Raw genomic sequence first — 19550 nt, 5'->3', positions numbered from 1 at the left:
CAAGACACTTATTTACACTTTTGTAATGCTCAGAAATACTTTGCAAGATTGACATTAAAGACAACAAAAAAAATTTTAAAATAATATGTTGATACATCAATATAGAATATTTCTCATATAGTAGATAGTTTTCTTGACTGCATATTTTTAAGAAGTTTCTCTCATTAAAACAGCCACTGAAATTAGAGGATCTGAATTCCTTGAGGCATTTGTTGTTCTAGAAAATTAAATACCAGGTTACACTGAAACAAATAAACATCAAAAACATAACCAAATGGTAATGTTAGTCACATGATATTTCACCACCCTTTTCTTAATAAGTTCAGGGTTTCTTAGGTGCAAAACTATTGTCCACATATGAGTAGCTTTTGCAAGATTAATTAGAATGTAACTGGATATGTTTCAGTTTTACAACAGTCAGTATTTAGGAAAGGATGAAACCTTCAGCTGTCTACCTGAACAGGCCTTAGAGCATCTATCCAGTCTACTGGTAAACTTTTGAGAGAGTTTTCTTGCTTCACATTAGAAGTTTACAGAAGTTTCCACTTTGTTTATGTGTACATCACAAGCCAATCAAACGGAACTGCCCCTGCTACACACAACTGCTGTTGGAGTTTAAATCACAGCAAGAGTTTCGGAGTAACCACAGAGTAGTTGCCTTCCCCTCCCTTCCGCTGCAGGCACAATCTCTTTCGAGCTGCTGCCATCTCTTGTTCACTCCGGTTCACTCTGCTGCTGTGGAGTGGCAATGGCACCCACGCTCAGGGGCAGCAGCAGTTGCCAGCGCTTCACCATGCTTGTGCTCCTTATGCACCTCTCATCTTTACCCTTGCTCTAGCTCTGCACAACAAAGTTCAGTAGTGGGGCTTTCATCCACCTCGGGAGTTAGTTTGAGATTCCAGACAGTTTTGGCACTCTTCTACAGATGTAACAGCATTCTGGACTCTAGAGCACTAGCTTATCTGCTCTTTTGCTGTTGAAAAATCAGACCAATCTTGAGAGAAGATTAGCAATCACCTAACTGAGGAGAATGAAAATTAGGTAAATACATTAAATAAACCTGTAGCCTTAAGCAAACTACTACAAGAGAATGAATGACTAGGAAGACAAAACTTTAGTATTTTCTTTACAATTGTAGCTGTATAGATAATTTCTACTTAATCTCTATTTATGAAGATGTGCTTTTAAAGTAATTTATATAGAAAACTAGGAAATCTGCAAATACTGCTTCACATATATCTCATGAAATAAAACAGATGCGCTGAGTGCATAAAGTATTCTCTGGTCATTTTTACTAGTGAAATAGGGCAGAAGAGTACCACGAGGAGTGTCTTTAAATATTTAATCTGGTTTGTGTTCAACCTATTTTATTATAAATGCTTGCAGTAGATGTAAGTGCAAAGAAAACTAGGTCATGTGTAAACACAGGAGCAGTAAAATCATAAACAAGAGCAGATGCATGTGATCAAACTGCAAGTAAATAATTCACTTATACTATATAACTGAATATTGTAATGTCAGTGCAAAGGACTAGGATGCTGTAACCTTGATGTATCTGTGCCATTTTAAAGCCTTGAAGTCCAAACTAAATTGTGTCCTAAATATTTCTTATATCCTTCTTTTTAGATCTCAGCTTCCTATTTTATTGAATAACAATTAAAACATTAAGGAGTTTTACTTCATGTTTAAGAAAATATGGTGAGCTGGCACATGTTACCAAACTTGAGACAAAGTGTACAGTATTCCTGGCAACTCTGACTAGAACTGCAAGTTCTCTAGATGAAGAAATTTAATTAAGAGTGAGTGATGGCTTCATTTATTCTAGGAAATCATGCTGACTTGGAAGTCTTTTTTCCAAATAGTATACTTTTCAAGGTTGTTCTGTAAAGATTCTACAAACACAGTCTTGTTTGAAGAAAAATAGCACCTTGATTAGAGGTCAAAGACACAGTTTAAAGAGTTAAAAATCTGAGTATAACCAGACTTATCATTAATAGTTATCAACATTCTACATCTGCAAATTACCATCTATGAGGAAATAGACAATTGATCTGAAAACGGCTGCTAAAAGTCTCTCTACAAAAAGTACAACTGACATTGAACAGCTTTAGATGGGGCTTACAGAAGTGAAGTCCCTCCCACTGCAAGCAAAAAAGCAGGTTTGACCAATTGGTGAAACTGAACAAGCACAAGTTTATGGGGCCCAGGATCCTGAGGGATTGATGGTTGATGTAATTCCAAGGCACTACTGATGTTGTACAAAAACTCATGGTGATCAGGCAGAGTCCCCAGTGAAGTGAGAAATGAAACACGTCTCCTATTTCTAAAATGGGGAGAAAGGAGGTTGGGGAAAAACAGACCAGTGAGTCTTACCTCTGTGTCTGGGAAGATGATGGAATAAAGTTTCATGGATGGAATGCTAAGGTTCATGAAAAACAAAGAGATATCATGAGACAGTCAGGCATTTCACTACTGGCAAATTATACCTGACCGATGTGGTTGCCTTCTATATGGTGGAATGACTACAACAGCTGACAGAGGAAGACTGGCTGATGGAATCTACCTAAGCTTTTGTAAATTCTTAAATACAGTTGCACATGCCATTCTTGTCTCCACAGTGGAGAGACAAGGATTTGAAGGCCTGGAACACCTCTCCTATGAAGCCAGGCTGACAGAGCTGGAGGCTTTCAGCCTGGGGATGGGAAGGCTACAAGGACACCTAATTTCAGCCTTTCAGTACTTAAAGAGGGCTTATAAAAGAGAGGGACAGTTACTGTATACATGCACAGGTAGTGATGGGACAAGTGGAAATAGTTTTAAATAAACAGTGGAGATACTTACATTAGATTTTTAAAAGAAATTCTTTACTGTGAGAGTGTGGGAGACTGGTGAAAATGACTACTGACTCAAAACAACAGAAGTGTGTGTGTGTGCAGGGAACAGGTAAAGTTCTGAGGAAAGTGTGATAATGCACTGCTCTGCACTCCACCTGCCTGGAGGCTCTAGTCCAGCTGTCAGTCACTGACACAACTGCAACACTGGAAGCAAAGCTCCATGCCCCACTCTGAAGGCCCAGAGTGGCCAGATGACTGGAAGCCCCACCTAGGAGAGGGCATGGCCACAGGAAGCCACAGCAATTAAAACCATTGCACAGTTCCTCATCTTTTAGGATTTGACAGTAATATGTTTTTTTTATCTTCCAGGAACTTTTGTCAAGTTTTTCTTTGTGCCACCTCAGGGAAAAGTAGTATCTTAAGACCCATTAAAACAAATTCACAGATGGGGGACCAGAGATTTATGAAGAGTGATGAGATATTGTTAACAGGTTGCTCAGAAAAGTTGTGGATATGCCATCCCTGGAAATGTTCAAGGGCAGGTTGGAAGGGGCTTTGAAAAATCTGGTCTAGTGAAGGTTTCCCTGTGTTTGGCAGTGGGGTTAGAACTAGATGACCTTTAAAGTCTTTTCCAATCCAACTGTTCTGTGATTGTAGTATATATGTACCAGCATGATTCAGCAGGGCGTTCATGTACAGGACTTGAAATACTTGTTCCTCTTCAGCTAGTGTCCACAACAGCATTCCTTTCTAGTTTTTCATACCAGTGATGCAGTGTTTTCTATAAATAGAGACATTTTATACATGTAAGAAAGTAAAAGAAACATGCTGATGCATTTACCATAGTTCTCCTGTATATCATTAAAGAATTGCAAAAAGGTAAGGGTAGTAAAAATGACCACATTTCTTAACTAAGGAATATGTACATTTGATGTAGACTTGACAAATATTCTGTGACAGATCACACATCTCATCAGAGTCCTCATGGTCTGTAACAAGGAGAATGCCATGCACCAGCTGTTGTGAGATGAAGGGGTTGTTATTGGACTTTCACCCTGTATGTGGTACCCAGCATGCTGTGTGCACAAGTCACCACGCCAAATCTGCTATCATTCTTCCCTGACCAACAACTGCAGCCTTGCGGCTGTGTGGTTATGACTGAATCAGATACTGATGCTCAATATCTATACGTAAAAAAATTTTGATTACTGTGTTGCCTTAACAGTGAATTGCCTTCCAAATCCACACTTAATTCAGTGACTAATATTGGCTTATAAAGTTGAAGTGTTACTCCTACATCCGTATACTGTATTTTGGACATATGTTTTCAGATTGGCTTGCTAGGCTGAAACAAAATCCTCCAGATACCAAGATATTTCTTGAGTGGCATCACCACAGCACCAAAATGTCAATCCTTTTATAAGGAAAAGGAGCTGAGAGCAATAATAATCAATCAGAACAGACCAAGCAACAGAGCAAGAACACAGTTCAAAGTTATCAATTCTCAGTGTCTCTTTATTTTGCTCTCTGAATGAGTAGATTGCTTTGGTTGGAAAGGAACATCATGACATAACACAAAGAAGTTTACACAAAATATTTCTTTGGCTTTGCTTTTGTTTTAAAAAATTAGCAAATGGAATATTGACTCAACTACCCCAAAGAAGGAGAGAAAGAAAAAGCTGTCATAATACAGAGAAAACCATTTGCTTAAGGTTAGAAGCTGGAGGAGAGAGGTCTTCTCTTATGATGGTGTGGGCATCTGGTCAGGAGAAATACCATCCACTACAATTTTCACAACCTCTATTTCCTTTTTTTTTCTTAAATTGGTCCAAAAATACCTACAAAAATAAGCCTTATGGCTAATTAAAACTAGTATAAAGAGAAAAACCTAGACTGATAGACATCCTACTGAATATGAAGGAACTCATTAGGAGAAAGCCTTTATGTCATCTCTGCGCTATCATACTGAATCACGTTCATGGTTTTGGTGGATGGTGAAGATTCAGACTGAAAGCTGTAATACTCTTTCAGAAACATCTTCTTGTCTGGGAATATGTCATGACAACACATATTTCCTTTGGTTTAAACTCTCTCGTGTTCAGGCAACAGAGAAGAATTAAACTGATAAAATATTTTACTACCTTGTCCCAATTATTTTTCAGCTTGGTTTTGTTTGTTTCTTTTTGCTTGTTTTTGTTTTTGGATTGTTGCTTGTTTGGTTGGTTTGGTTTTGGTTTTGGATTTTTGGAGATTTTTTCCAGGCTAAATGTCCTTCCCACATGACATGAGCCTCTGAGGCTAGCCAAGATCTTGCATTAGGTATTTTTCATGGGCAATTTAGGGTCTTGTATGCTCATTAAGGCTTGCTTAAATATGTATGCTGCATGTAGTGGTATCTGAACACTCTTAACCAACTGTTTTCCTGCCCATGCTAAGAGCCTTAAGGTAATTCTCCATAAACAGAAATATTGTCTTCTGAGACTGGCAAATCAAACCATGAAGAAAAAAGAAGAACTTATTTAAAACAGCATAACCTTCCTCCCATTATTTCTGAAATTTAACAGAAAATTAAATTAAACTGGATGAGTATAGTTATAATTGTTTGTTGAAACTGCAGATAAAAACCTGTGTACAGCACTATCTGGAGAAGGAGTTGGTTTTATTCTAAAGGGTGAAAATTTCCCGAGATTGCAGCATATTTTTGCTATATCAAAACTAGAGGATAAAGAATATAGTGATGGTAGTCATAGCTCCTTAAGATACTTAGGGTAGATTCCATGTTAAAAATGTCTAGAAACGGAGAAGTATAAAGGAGACTGCAGAGTGGCAGCCAAGAAAGAAGGAATTAAAAAGAAAAGCAAAATGTTTCATATTTTTTAACCAGCTTTTCTCCAGAAACTAGGCATGCTTTCAGATGTATGAGAAAGGAGAATATAAAATCAAGATTGACACCTATAGAAAACTATGTTGAAATGCAATTTCTAGGAATGACAAAAAGGAAACCTGGTAGAAATCAGTCTAATCTTTTTCTAAATAGTTTAGGAGGTTAAATAATAAGTGAGACTGGACATCAGCAATATTTTTTTTATAATGAAGCTGGTGAGACACTGTACAGGTTGCCCCTAGTAGTGAATGTCACCATAAAACTATTTCAAGGTCAGGGGCTTTGAGCAATCTGGTCTGGGGAAAGATATCCCTGTCCATGGCAGTACAAACATCAAAGAAGCTCACCAAAGGATATATGCCTCTACTCAACTACAATTATATTAACTTCAACAAACATTTCCAGATTATTGTTATCCTAGGTCTTCATACATTTAAAAAGAGATATAGATGGAAGAAAATTACTTCAATTATCTCCTTTTGGGTAGCAGAGTTGATATGAACTGATGCCTTAAAGATATAGAGAAATTTATTTTTCACGTAGAAGTGAAGGAATTGAAAATACTCTGACAATTGCTGAATCTTGCTCTTTTACAGTTCTATCATATAATCCTGTATCTGAAATACGGAAAAGCAAAAGAAAAGGGTATAAAAGAAACAAAAGCAAAAGCAAAGGAAAAAGCAAAAGCAAAGGAGAAAAAGAAAGGAAAATGAAAAGGAAAAAGAAGAAGAAAAAATAATAAAAAGAAAAAAGAAAAGATTTGTTTATTTGCATCTACGCTTTTGGTTAGCTTAAAAGGAAGTAATCCAAAATGAATACTTGTAGCCTGACTTTCATTTTGGGATGAAGCTTTTGCTACCTCTCTTCCAAGACAGACCCTCACAGAAGTTTATTTTGTGTTAACCACTGCATGTTCATCATACTATTTCACCCTAAATATTTTGGAATTTGAAGAGAGAAGACATACATCTGACTTAAGAAAATTTTCTCAAAGTGCATAAATATGCAAAGTAGGCCTTAACAAAATGTTGATCATATTATGCAATAGTTCCTTACTTCATAACGAACTATTTCTTTGTGAAGGGATTATCTGATATTTCATTATACAGAGAATATCTGTGTATAACCTATCTCTAAGGTAAATGGAAACTTTATGAGATTTTCACTGGGATTGATCTGCAAAGGAGTTTGCAATAATTTTGGAAGCAAGTAAAAAACCTCTAAAGTATGAAAAAACCTGTAATTTTATAACATTATGCTTGTGTCTCTTTGTTTAGAGAAGTTGGATTTCTAATATGGACTACTATATGTCCCATAACCTTTCCCATATGTCCAGATAAAAAAATAGCCCTATCTTCTGTCCTCATTTTCTGCACGGCAAAATGAGTTAAGTTGATTTGTGTGCTACTGTTCTGCTATATTTTTTTAAATAATCTATATGGCACAAGAACTAAGTGTATTTTCTGCATAAAGGGAATGGCTTGCACTGAAAAAACATGTATTAGAGAGCAAGAATACTTAAGAATAAACTTCTCAAGATTCAAATTCAGAAAGAGCTGTCACTGCCGATTGGTATCTACTGATGAGAGTGGCAGTTTATTAATAATCTGTCATGTAAAGCTGACAGAGGGGGTGCTGAATTCTGCCCAGTTACACAATGAAATCTCCTCTAGAATTACCTACTTTCTGCTGAAAGACTTTTGCAGACATAAATACACTTCAATGTTGTTTTCTGAATGTAGGTTACCTCTATTTTCTTCTCTTAATTCCTCATTATTGATAAAATGACCTGGCATAAAGCTAATCTTGGTCTCTGAGTATACACATAGTCCAAATAAATACCAAGTTTCAGTACAGATACAAACTTTGATAAACACTTTTAGGGTTATCAGTGTTCAAAAGGACAAATCATAGTACATAAGTTCCTTCCTTTTGATATGTCATGGGAGAAAAACCAAAAAAGAAAATAGTATCTTTTCAAGTTGTACATTTTGATGCGCTGCAAGCGATTTATCAACACACAAATACCAGTGGAGTAGGAGGAGATGGAAGGAAGAGGTTGTACTGGAAGGAACTGCTAGGAGTACGCATAAATATGTGTTCTAGCTCATGATATGTACTTTATTTTTTTCCTCTCTCGTCACTAATTTTTAAATGAGATTAAAATTGCTAAGGAATTGTATTCTGAAATGCAACTTTTTTTTTTTTAATTTAAAAGGTTGGTTGAATTTGCCACATACTACATGAGAAACTTCACTCAACATATTCAGTAATGAAATCCAAAATTACGAAAATTTGAAGTGTTTTCAGATTTCTTCATTATCCTTTCCCACTTTTCGATTTCAGTCTAATACAGTGAGCTGAGTGGAACAGACAATCAGACTGACAGAAGCTAGAAGACAGTTCAGAAGGAAAATCACTTAAAACTTTGCAGCCAAGCACCACTGGAAGAGTCATGCTGACGCAGCTGAATCTTTGACCTGACTTAGATTTTGTGTTGTGCTCTTTGATGCATCTATTCAAAACACTATCTTTAATTGGAGCTATGAATTAAAATAATTTAAGAGCCTTTTGTTTAGGACTAACACTACAGATAGGTGTGTATTTGTTTACATGATACATAAGTGATTTTCTCCTAGAAATTCTGAAATACTCAGTTGATACCAGATTTTACTGTACTCAATGCCCAAGTGAATGGAAGTAAATCTACTGGGCAAATCTTCTTTGAAAATGAGCCACTAAGTATTTTTTCCTCTATTTGTTAGGAAATCATGCATTTGTGGGATCCATCATCTAATGCAGACTATGAAATAAGGTTTTTTTTTTTTCATTATGCAATTTTTCAGGTTTTATTTCTTTACATTATCTTACTGAGCATAAAGATTCAGGAAATCTCTTCAACAGAACATGCACATGCTCAAAAGAATACAACATTTTCCTGAAAGATAATGCAGGTTTCACATGACAGCTTCTAATTTAACTTCTGGAAACTAACCATAACTGTGTATGAAATGAAAAAAAAGTTGCTTATTTTGCAACTTGATCAAACAAATATTGATCAGATTTCAGCTCAACTCTTTATAGATCCAAAAATGTTGACAATTCATGAGATATTTTTCAAGAAGATTATTCTCTGGGAAAATTGGTTTCATTCATGAGCAGAAGCTGGATGAAGATGAAAAGGCAGGACATTATCATTTGAAGCATGTGTCCAATAGCCTAGCAACTGTCTAAATATTAATTCTATTTTTAATTCCCTATTTTCAATGTGAATTTTAAATTATCAACTCTCTGATAAACTGATAACACCACTTTCAGTACAGCAGTGAGTAAAGTTACCATTTCTCTGCTTCCATGAAAAATATAAAATATAGAGAAAATAAGAGACACAACAAAAAGTGGATTCAATTCTATTTCCCAGTGTGCAATGCAGTAAATTGGATACTCCATATGGTATTTATAAAGCTCTTTAGATATTTACTGGGAAAATTCCATCTTCCTGTCAATTTATGCAAGGTAGTGGCATAAACTAGTGACTCATTTATTTTATGTTTTTTACGAGCCCAGTGAAAATAATGCATATGAAAAATATAAATACCTGCATAGGTAAGAAAGTGTAGTATGTTGACCTGACTGACAAGAACTTATAAGATCAAGCTCATTAGAAGTGCATGAAAAAGGACTTCAGTTGCAGGCCACCAACATTAATAGTAGTCTTTTCACTAGGTTTTGAGGAAAAAAACCAGAATATTTCTCAGGTTTATAAAAATCCAAAAGCTGTTCAAGAATTATTACTTTTTTTTTTTTTTTTTTTTTTTTTAAGAAAGGAAAAGAAATATTTATTCTCGACTACAAAAAGTTTTAGATTTATCTGTAATGTAATTTTGTCTTTTAATTCAGGGATATAGTGTGTGTCCTAGCTTTCTAATCACAGAATCAACTAGACCACGGCATTAACTGCCACATCTAGTCTTTTGTTAAATACCACCTGGGATGGTGACTCCATCCCCTCCCTGGGCAGCCCATTCCAATGCCCAATCACACTTTCTGTGAAGAATCTCTCCCTAATGTCCAACCTAAACTTGGGAGAAGAGGCCAATCCCCTCCTGGCTACAGCCTCCTTTCAGGGGGTTGTAGAGAGTGATGCAGTCTCCCCTGAATTTTTTTCTTCAGGATAAACAACCCTAACTCCCTCAGCTGCTCTTCACAGGACTTGTTCTCCAAACCCTTCACCAGGCTCCTTGCCATTCTCTGAACACGCTCCAGCACCTCAACAGCTTTCCTATCTTGAGGGGCTGAACACTGGACACAGCTCTCAAGGTGCAGCCTAACCTGTGCTGAGTACAAGGGCAATCCCCATCCTGGCCCTGCTGGCCACACTATTACTGATACAAGCCAGGATGCCACTGGGCTTTTTGGCCACCTGGGCACAGCTGGCTCATGTTCAGCTGCTGTCTGTCCCTAACCCCAGGGCTCTTTCTGCCTGAACAGTGTCCAACCACTCTGTCCCCAGCCTGTAGTGCTGCAGTGTCATGGCCAAAGTGCAGGACATGGCACTTGAACTTACTAAGTCCCATGTCATTGGTCTTAGCCCATCGATCCAGTGGTACATTCTCTCTTCAGAGGACCACACTCCAGCTGGGTCACCTGGTCATAAAACGAGGTCAGGTTGGCCAGGCAGGACCTGTCCCCCCTAAATCCCTGCTGGCTGGGTCTGAGTGCTTGGCCATCCTGTAGGTGCTGTGTGATAACACCTGAGATGATCTGTTCCATAACCTTGCCACACCAAGATGAGGGTGACTGGCCTGCAGTTTCCCACAGGGTCCTTTTTGCCCTTCTTGTAGATGGGTCACATTGTGTAGCTTCCAGTCATCTGGGGTCTCCCCGGTAAGCCAGGAATCATGTGATGTAGTGATGGAGACTGATTTGGTGAACTCTTCTGCCAGCTTCCTCATCACTCTAGGATGGATCCCATCCATTCCCATTGACATAAGAGCATCAAAGTGGCTCAGCAGGTCACTAATTGTGTTTTCCTGGATTACAGGTGGGCCTATTCTGCTCCCTGTCCCTGTCTACCAGATCAGGAGGCCAGTTGTCCTGATGAGTACCTGTCTCTTGCAGCACTACAAAATGGTTGTACAGTATCTTTTGGGTTTGGGGAGGAATTTCTTTCTTTGGAGAGTTAGTAGATCTCTACTAATATAAATGGAAAACTTCTTGCTATGTTGCATTTTTATTGTTTCATATGTTCTGTAATAATGTTAGGGGCTGGATGAAAGAGAAAATTTTACCTTGAACTTATAATTTCCATTTCCTATTCCACATCCTTTGTAAAAAAGGAGTAACTATAAGCAGATATTGACATGGCTCCTAAATACAAGGTAATAGGTTCAAAATATTTCTTCCCATTTCCCATATCCTGAAAGCAACCAAGCAACCAAGAAAAAATATGTTTAATGGGATGGCTGTGATTGATAAAGAAGTTCAAAGATATTTTAGAAAATCACTCTAAGAACATTTCTAATAATCCAGTGACAATTGTACCCACTACTGTGTCCATTACAAGTGATTTCTTGTATGTCAAGGAGAGGATGCCTGCCACCCATCAAATAATTTAAATAATGTAACTGGAGAAACTTATTCCAAATTTTATGCCCATTTATCTGAGAAACACCAGTGTTTCTTCCTTGCTCAATTTCCTTTAGTTTCAAACAAATTTTTATCTTTTGCAGCTACATATGATAAGCCCTGTCTCTTATCCACAAGCCCTGCCTCTTAAGCAAGTTTCAAGGGACAATAATTACTGGATGAAAACTTCTTTATAACAACATTCTTTGTAAAGAACAGGACATAATCACCATTGCAAAACCCTGAGGATTATTATGTGGATCTCTGGTTTACATTAGAAGAGATTTACTCTCATTGTATGTTTAGCTCCATCAATCTGAAAATGAGATTCAGGCTACCTTTCCTTTTAAAGCTGATTTTAATTTCAGAAATAATCATACACCCAAGAGCTGCAATGGCATTCTCAGAGGTAAAAAAGAGAATATCATCAAGATTGCATATCATCATTCTAATGATAATTTGCCCTAGGCTGTGACCATGGTAGGACTTTTTAATCAATATTTTCAAAGTATGCTTTTTTTTAAAAAGATAGTGTTTTCAGTATAAAAGCTATTTTTTTCCATTCATATTTTATCCAAGTTGGTTAACTTTCATTGCTTCTATTCCTTAACAAAATAATTAATTTAGTGACTATTATAAAAGAAGTAATTTTTAGGTAATACCTTTTAATCTTTCAGAAAGAGAGATTTTTTCCAGCAGGAGTTATTTTTTGTGACTTCAAACAAACCCCAAAAAAAGACAGTAAAAGAACCCCAGAACTTACTCACAATTTACATATAACCTTTTACCATGATATGACAGCAAAATATCTATCCATACCTTTTTACATGTTAGTGAACCCAGTATGAAAAGTATTAAAAGATAAATTTGCTGCACTACTTTTCCCTCTTTATTACACTTATGCTTGAAATTTCCATTAAAAGAACAAGTGGTTAAGCACTTTTACAGTGCTTTTAGGAAAATACTACTTTGCACATTAGAAATGCATAAATACACATTTCTATGTGTGCATATGTACGTATCTATCTATAAAGCAAAAATGCAATCAGAGACTATACAGGATCAAATTTGAATGCATTCAGGAAGACTAATATGCCCTTAAATATATATATGCCCATATTTGTTTGTATTTATTTCCATCCATTCATATGTAAATTAGTAATCAGATGTAAAGTTCTCCAAATACAATATTAACTGCAGTAACTAGCATCAAGGTGTTTCCAATTAACATACAAACATACTTATAGAAATACCTCTGATAATTTTTGAAACAGGATGCAGAGGAATTCATGTTAAATGGCATTTTGAGATTATGACTGCAAAGTCTGTCTTCAAAAAGATTAATTTTAAAATGGAAAAATAGATGTTTGTTGTAATATTGGTTTTCTAGATTAAAAAATAATAAATTATAAAAAAATTAAAAATTATGGCATTTCTGAGATGATAAAATATTATGTCACAAACACAGATTGGTGGAAATTATTTTCACAAGTGTTGGCTTGTAGAAATAGACATTACAAGCTGAACATAAATAAATAAAACTCAAGCTCACTATCCATGTCTACTTCCTTCCTTCCACTGCTTTTACTGATATAAAAATACCAAAAGGGTGAAAAAGACAACTATGGAAAGTTAGCAGAATTGATTCAGCTGCTTACCGTCCTAAAGGGAGGGACACATGCTTCACAATTTTTGAAGCTGCCCCTTACAGACTCATCTCAGATCATCCACAAGGTGTCAGGAAGCAGATGGTTTTTGTTTTCTTCCATTGCATATTTTTAAAAATTAATGTTTCTCTCTAAAGGAATATATTGTGAATTTAAATGACTGATTTGTAGCTTTTTTGAGAAAATTTGACATAGTCCTGAAATTGTATTTTCCTCTTTTAATCACGTGAGGTAACAGATAAATAAAGTATATGAAAGGAGTTAAAAAATTAAGAACTGAACTATGAGAACTAGAAAAAATAGTAAAAAGAAGTAGGTCAGAGGAAAAGAGTTTTCTGGGTTTCTGTGGGTGCTTTCATTTAGTTAGATTTGCTTCGTTATTTTTAACTGTTATTTATTTATTTTGTATAAAAATATAAATACTGCCATTAGAGGTTGGCACGGACATGACCTTGACTAAAGGTTGGTAAAGTTTCTGGTATTCATTTTACAATGAAATATTTATTTTCTCCCATTGATTCTGTATCAGATAATTCTATTTTTTTTCAAATCTCCATAAGAATGATAATGTAATTCTTAAGTGAAGAAGAAAGTTGAAGTAGTTTATTTATTAAGTAACATTTAAAAAACATACACGTAATATAACATCATTGTTAAAAATACCCAAAATAACATAGTAAGATTTAGAAAATCATTATTAGTATTACTTAGCTTTGCCTGTGTCCTGTTTTTAGAGTCTTTATAATAAATTATTAAATCCGGCCTACCACAAACCTTTGTTTAAACTTTTAACTCAACAAAACATGGTTTTGATCCAAATTTTGCAAGGATTCTTTAATATTCAGTAGCTGTCTGTATCATTCTAACTCCTACTTCAGTCGTCTGGATAACTTTTATGTGTATAAATTTCAGTCCAATAATACAATGTAAGAAAGTTCTCCGACAAATCTGCTCTACATTCAGTTTACGAACAACACTGAGGAGAATCCTATGTTTTACAGACATCATTGAACTTTATTAATTCATCCAAGGAATTAGACTATTTATCTTTCTACTTAAAGTAGATTGAAAAGATGCAAATATTGGAAAAAACCCTCTTACATATTAAATCCTTATCAGATACATTGTTTTAATTGCTCCAACTATGCTAAACTTAAGTGATCCAATTCAAAGAAGTGGCAAATTGGTTTTTTTGTGGGTTTGGGTTTTGTTTTTTTTTTTTTTTTTCTGGGTTTTTGAAGGTTTGAGAGTTTTTTTTCCTGGATTTTCCTATAAAAGTTAATGATTTCTGTCTTTTATCATTTGAGTGGGGGTTATTTTTATTTTTAATATCAAATCCCCCTCCCCCTTACTTTACTATAACATTATTATATATACCAATTATTTAATGCAGTTATATTAGCTGCCTTCTATATTCTTACCCATAAAATTCCTGTAGCATAAAAGGTTCCTCAAACCATGAGATAGCATTGTCTTTGTATACTTCTTTCATTGAGAATCTAGCTTTATTGTACACAATACACACACATATATATGGTTGTATGTATTTTATAAAGCATCAGTTGTTCAAAACATAAAGCAAGAACATTACCAGGAATCTTATATTAACTAATATACCAATATTATAGTGAAACTTCTCTAACAATCTCTTCAGTTTCTTGTTATTAAGCACTTCCAGTGTTTCCTCAACCACCAGAAATTAACAAACTTAACAAGGCAATTATCTATACAGTTCGCAGTTTTGACAATACCAGATTTGCTTACTGATAAAGAATTGTGGGATAGCAATGATCAATTTCCTTCTGAAGGACTGAGAAAAAGAACAAGAAATAACCTCATGCAAAACCAGCAGAAACAAAATGGAAACAAAGTCCACCAGAGCTGTCCAGATATTAAGAAAGAATATTTCACATGATTTTTAAAAGTTGATAAGACAAAATTTTAAATTTTAGGCTTTCACAAGAAGCCTTTTAAACAGAAATATGCCATAGAACTCAAAACTTGTAACTCAGTACAAAAGTAGCAATATGGCAAAACCGAACTACTACCTTCACACAGTGAGTGGAAACACAAAGCAAAGCTGACAGATCTGTTCTCCTGGGTTTAGATTTCCACTGTCTAGAAGTGCTGTTTGCTGCCCATGTATGCACAGTATGACAGCTATTTGTGTTGTACAAATGAGGTTTACTCATGAGTTTGATCTCAACTGCATGCTAATCATATTGTCCCTTGTTATGAAACAACCTCTTTACTTTGTTATGTCTAATATTATGAAATAGGCTTAAAACACGGGAGAATACTTTGGAAACCTATTTAAGCTTGTTTGTCTCAATAGCTTTATTACTTCACGTATCAAATTATTTCAGGAACATGCTAAATATCAATGTATTTTGTTCCATTAACTTCATGTTAAACATAACGTTTCTCAAAAAACTTAGTATATGGACAAGTATAAAAATTGATTTATGGCAACCACAGGTTCTTAGTAATTTTAGTTTTCATTATAACAGCTATCTGTGTCATCTCACTCCTCCACATTGTAACATAAAAATCCTGACAGTAAGAAATAATTTTGATAAAACCTGTAACATTATAGTATTTCTGTTTTCTGCTGCTTGGCCCTGATTCAGAAATGTAGTTTACATCTGGAGAACTTCTGTCATTTTTGCAGATCGTTGCCTCTTTGGTTTATGTTATTTGTCTCACTCTGAAATTACATCACTTTCTGTGTTTGTTTCTACGTTAACATTAGACTCAAAATGCAAAATGTTCAAATTACACATCGAGCATTGAAGTACAGTTATGCCATGATGTCTTCAGTCAAACTATGTTAAAACCCAGCAAACAAACAAAACATGAGCAATTTCATTTTACTGTTACAAGGTAAGTGAAAAGAAACTCCTTCCTCATAATACCTTGAAACAAATAGAGATTAATTAATCACTGATATTACTGATTGACATTATCACAAACTGGGTGGGACTTCTTTGGGTTTTTTTATGTGCCAGGAAATATGATCATATTCTAGAAAACAGTTATTCACAAAACCATCCCCATTCAGGATAAAGAAATAACAAAAATTATTACTCACCCTGGGCTTGCAGGTTTGGAACACAATCAAAGCAACTCTATCCTGAGATCTGAAAAACACAAGACAAAAGCTTTCTATCGCCACTGACAATAAATAATCAGACATTAGATATACAACAAAACAAGTAAATGCTTGTTCAATACTTATAAAAACCACAAATAATTAACATACATATACCTTACATGAATATCAATTGACTTAAACCTCAAATAGTATGCTTTGAAAGAAGCACATTTTTTGTCAGAAAAGCAGCCCAATAAAAGCCTAAGCTTTCAATCTTGCTTTCCCTACACCCCACCAGTGTTTGAAGAAAAATCAATTTTAAGCTCTCTCCTGGAAATTAGAATTTGTGAATTTCTGTGGAGACCAGTAAACTCCAGGGACATCTGGGTAGAAGAGTTCAGACGGCACACCAGAGCAGCTTAAATTATGACTTGAGAAGTTTATTTGAACATAAAAACTTGCTTTGGAAAACAAATTACTTTAACACTCAGAAGGTAATAAAAATATCAGACCATATTTTAGGATTTCAGTTCTAGGACGGGGAAATCAAAATAATTAATAATAAAGGATATGTTTTCATGTTTGAAAGGGATCAAAATGCTTTGTGATGACTGATGAAAGTACCTCAGGGTAAAAGCAATAGAGAGTCTGACTGGACATGGATGTTTGTAAATATGGAGATGCAAAAAAGAATGTTTTCTATAAAAGCAGAGGAAGAAAACAGATTAGTGCAGCAAATCTCCTTTATGATCATCAAATACAAAAGATTCATCATTGAATTAACATTCATTTCATGGAACTGGATGCATTTCTTTATAATTGCTAAGATTTGTTAAAATTATCAATACTATAACCATGGTTATTCCATTAATAAGGTTTGAGGTTACACATTAGCTTAATAAAAACAATCTAAAATTGATTTTCCTGCAGCAAATTACTTTCCAACTTTTTGTCTACAGGCATTTTTCTCTTTCTAGTGCAACATTAACGAAGATTAATGCTCAAAATTTAAAATCTGGTAAATAAATATTAGAAAATACAGGAAGTAAATGTGTTTCTTTGTATAGGGGAAAAGAAAGATGCATAGAAAAATTATGCATAAATGTAATATAAAATTTATGTTAGTTTTATGCTAATGATAATTAACATATAAAAGGAGGATATTAGATGCTATAATGGTAATCTCCATGCTTTGGAGGAAGCATGTATGCCTCTGTAATCTTAAGATTATTCAAGACATCCTATTAACAGATTATCCATTCAGTGCTAGCAGTGTTGCCAAGTTCTAACAATTTTCCCATGGTGTTTGTAGTAGATAAATTAGTTTTGTGGGTTTTTTGTTGCTAGTTTACTTTTTTTTATATTGTTGTTTTGTTTGTTTGTTGGTTGGTTTTTGAGGGATTGCTGTTGGGTTTTGGGCTTGTTTGTTGGTTTGGGGTTTTCTTCGTGGCTCAAAGATTGGCAAATTTTTTTCCTGAAGTATTTTATACATGTTCAAAATAAGAACCTAAGGATAAAAATATAGATATACTTACTCTTTCTTTATATTAAAATAGTCTGGTTATTTTTGCTTTTAAAATTTCTAACTGGGGTTTGAGCTGAACATTTAACAGCGGAAAATCAAATGGGTCCAGCAGAACCTTGTCAATGTTTCCAAGTTACATACCTCAGAATTTCCACTATAAAAATACCTTTAGTTATAGATCTCTCAACCTGCTTAACAGTCTGTTCTATCTCTGCAGAAGTCATCATGCAATATTGCTGCTATTTTGCAGGAGGGGAAAACACAAGGAAAAGCCTCAAACTAACCCTATGAAATTCCTGTTTTAAGAGTTTAACTTGCCTTTATTTCTCTAATGAAATTTTCTCACCTTGTTTTTTTTTTGCATTTTGTATTTCTCTTCCCCTTCCTTGTCTTAGGATAGCAGTAGTATATGAACTCTGACAGGAGAATCACAGTGCAAGTGAAAATATGCCTCTTAAGCTAAATATACTTTGCAAGCAGAGTGTCGTAAGAGTCTAAATTAACCTGAGGCTCACAACAACTTTTTAAATTTTTTTCATTTTGAATCTCTGTGGAGACAATTATGCTAGACTATTTTGCTCTAGTTTTAACCAACTGGAGAAAAAAGTTACCTAAAATTGAAATTGGATGCAAAACCCTCTATATCACTACCTTCCCTCCAAAATTAGTTTATTTTATTAGATTATGGCAGCACTCTGATCCTTACCTAGAAAGCCTCCAAGTGCTTAAAATCAGGAAATTATATGTTAATAATCCTTAAACATAGTCTTAGTTCTTCTGTGAACTAAAATATTGATTCAGAAAAGTTACAAATTCTTTCTGTCCACAAACTTCCCTGCTCTGTAAAATCATCTTGGGAGTATTAGTTATACACTCTCAGGTTTAGATGAGAGTGCTATTTTTATACATTATTTCTATGTATATAAATTGAAAATATCAATAAGATAGTACATTATATTGTATTGCCAGAAATTAATTGTGCTTTAAAGAGAGCAGGAACTCTGCCTCCTGGAAGTAATTTGGTTTCATTTAATGTAAAATTTGATTTATTTTCTAAGTTTGCACACTCAGCTCAAGGACATTATTCAGCAATAATTTAAATGCTTCGTGAGTTTCCACTCACGAAGTTACAGGATGTTTCTTCAACAAATTGTCAAGTTTTTAAGGCTTATTTTCACAAATGTATTTAAATTTCATCAGACCTGTAATGATCACAATTTTAGAAAACAAGAATGAGACTATATATGAAAATGCTTTATTCTGTTGAGCTTATCACTTCAGTAAAAACCACTGATAGTGTTAATTAAATAAGTAGACTATGGCAATTCCAACGTCCTTTTATAACTCCCCCTATTTAAAGGCATCATATGAACTACCAGGCAGTAACTATCACTCTATGATGACACAGTACTGGACAGTGATACTGTACCTCCCTTTCAACAATTCAGGGGAAAAAAAGGAACAAAATGTTGTTTTCAATGGTCTTTTTGCAATTTGAATTTTAAATACTGCTTATAATTCAGCATAGAAAACAATTCCCTCTACTTTTATGATGATGAATACAAAGACAAAATCCAGAAGGAATTCCAACAGTGTGTATTACCATCCCCCATGAATTCTAATTTTCTTTGCAAAGGTTTTACCAAGACTTGAAAAGTTAAATTCAATCCTAGGAAGTACATGGTCCAAAATCGTATTTCAGTCCCAATAGTAGCATCCTAAGAAACCCATTCCAAAAGGAGGATAAAATTAAAAGTTAAGGGTGTTCCAAATAGGCTATGAAATAGATATTTTTAACATTTCATTTAAGTGTAAATTACTTTTTTACACCAACAGCTAGTTATTTTTGCATGTCAATAGTATTCTGGATTTTTTTATATGGAGAAAGGGAGGCTCAAGGGGGATCTTACTGATCTCC

At 34.8% G+C, this 19550-nt stretch overlaps 1 protein-coding gene across 46 annotated transcripts in view; it reads right to left on the bottom strand.

Annotated features, from left to right (window-relative positions):
• The window catches only part of PTPRD (protein tyrosine phosphatase receptor type D), a 1149067-nt gene that overhangs the window by 663462 nt on the left and 466055 nt on the right, over window positions 1-19550 (bottom strand). For all 46 annotated transcript variants that reach the window (XM_088156870.1, XM_088156871.1, XM_088156869.1 and 43 more), the window contains exon 6: window positions 16105-16153. The gene's annotated coding sequence lies outside the window, so the exon portion shown is untranslated. The remainder of the gene's footprint in view (window positions 1-16104; window positions 16154-19550) is intronic.

This window comes from Sturnus vulgaris, chromosome Z (assembly GCF_052056855.1).
Source record: "Sturnus vulgaris isolate bStuVul1 chromosome Z, bStuVul1.hap1, whole genome shotgun sequence".
NCBI classification, from domain to species: domain Eukaryota; kingdom Metazoa; phylum Chordata; class Aves; order Passeriformes; family Sturnidae; genus Sturnus; species Sturnus vulgaris.
Note: the sequence above shows the minus strand (reverse complement) of the source record. Positions and strands in the feature narration are given on the sequence as shown.